We start from the raw sequence: 2,020 nt of genomic DNA on the forward strand, positions 1-2,020 counted from the left end.
CTCACGCAAGCGACAATTTGCGCGTTCTGAAGCCGTAAATTTACTCAACAGCATTGAGATAGCCCTGATTTAAAGAAATTTCATCACACATCTAATGATGGAGCACCTTCAAAACTAACGCAGTCGAATACCGACTTTTACGCATATCTGTTTTGCATGAACATAGCGTATACCTAAACATAGTCAATTTTAATAACGGAATTACCATGCTAATAATCAAATCCCCAGTCTGAAACTTGGTACGCAGTCGTAGGACATTATGAAAATACACCATACCAAACTTCATCAGACATTTCATGATGTAACACCTTTAAAACTAACGCAGTTCTCTACAGACTTTTGCGTAAATCTGTTTTTCGGTATGCGATCGATGCATTAATGACTTTAATACTATGTACTTTAAATTATCCACACTTATGAGTCGAAATGTTGTTAAGTAACTCATGTTTTCAGCATAACCTAAAAGCAAAGTGGACGAATTTCCATGTTGATCAAATACCCCAAACACTGCTTGCTTTCATAGTTAGTAATTAAGCGCATCACAGAATTTACCCAAAAAAGTCGGTACTCCGAAAATTTTGTAAAGTAGAGCTTTTGGCGTTGGACTTAAGTTCAAATGAACAAGTGTTCACGTAGGTTCGAGGTCTAAATGAGTCTTTTAAAGCATATAGAAACGAAAAAACTAAATGTTTAACACGATAATTCTGCTATTGAAATTGACTATGTATAGGTATATGCTATGTTCACGCAAAACAGATATGCGTAAAAGTCGGTATTCGACTGCGTTAGTTTCAAAGGTGTTCCTTCATTAGATGTGTGATGAAATTTAGCATGGTGCAACAAAAGTCTGTATCGAACTGCTTTGGTTTTAAAGGTGTTACATCATGAAATGTCTGACGAAATTCGGTATGGTGCATTGTTATTATGTCCTACAACTGTGTACTAACGTTCAAGGTGAGAATTTAATGTTTAGCATGCTAATTCTGTTATTGAAATTGACTATGTATGGGTATATGCTATGTTCACGAAAATCAGATATGCGTAAAAGTCGGTAATCGACTGCGATAGTTTCAAAGGTGTTCCATCATTAGATGTGTGATGAAATTTAATATGGTGCATTGCCATAAGGCTCTACAACTACGTATCAAGTTTAGAGTTGTAATTTTATTAAAAAATAAAAAATAAAAACGAACCCCACACTCAGTACTTTTCATGGGGATTAATATTTTTAGAGTCAAGTATAGCGTATCGAGACTTCATGAAACTTACTTTGAAATAGTTACTTCTACCCTAATTTAAAACGTTTCTCAGATATCGTTACAATGGAACTGGGTTGGCCGAGTGGTTAAGGCGTTGAACTTAAGCTTCAATGAACGGGTGTTCACGTGGGTTCGAACCCCACACTCAGTACGTCTTATGGGGATCAGGATTTTTTGGATTCAAATTTTTCGCTATTTTTTCATGGCCATAAGTCATTCTGGACCGCGAAATTGTGTAGCATATACTAATTTACGATAGCGCATTTGTAATTCGTGCAAATACAGTAATATCATAGTTCTTGTAACAAATTTGTATGCGCACAATATATGTTTATCATAAGTCCCACACATTCATGATTTCGTCCTAGTTTGAGTTTTAGAAAATATTATACCCACATCGCGACATCTTTCAAAAACAAAACGATGGTCAATGCTTGAGAGAGCAAATTTGCTATTTTTCATTGCCATAAGTCATTCTCAATCGCGAAAACGCTTCGTCGCATGAACACGACTCTAATGGACATAACGAAATGAAAATTTTGTCAAGTAGATCGTTTTCGGTATGCTAAATTTGATGTTGTTCCATACCGAATAGCACTCGTCAAGGTTATACAAGCATAACCCTAAACTACTCTTTACTTCAAAAAATATAAAGTTAATGAAGTAAGCAGGTTTGTATGAGAACTCGTTAAATAGAACTAAAAGTAGTCTAGAAACATAACTACTTATCAAGTAGAAGTTTTTAAAGTATTAACGCAGTT

At 35.1% G+C, this 2,020-nt stretch overlaps 1 non-coding gene across 1 annotated transcript; it reads left to right on the forward strand.

Moving 5' to 3' along the window:
• Positions 1–1,327: 1,327 nt before the first annotated feature.
• On the forward strand, positions 1,328–1,410 carry Trnal-uaa (transfer RNA leucine (anticodon UAA)). Its single transcript has one exon. It is a non-coding gene; the product is annotated as a tRNA-Leu (tRNA).
• The last annotated feature ends 610 nt before the right edge of the window (positions 1,411–2,020 follow it).

This window comes from Botryllus schlosseri, chromosome 3 (assembly GCF_051294905.1).
Source record: "Botryllus schlosseri isolate E-star chromosome 3, Bs_hap1, whole genome shotgun sequence".
Lineage (NCBI taxonomy): Eukaryota > Metazoa > Chordata > Ascidiacea > Stolidobranchia > Styelidae > Botryllus > Botryllus schlosseri.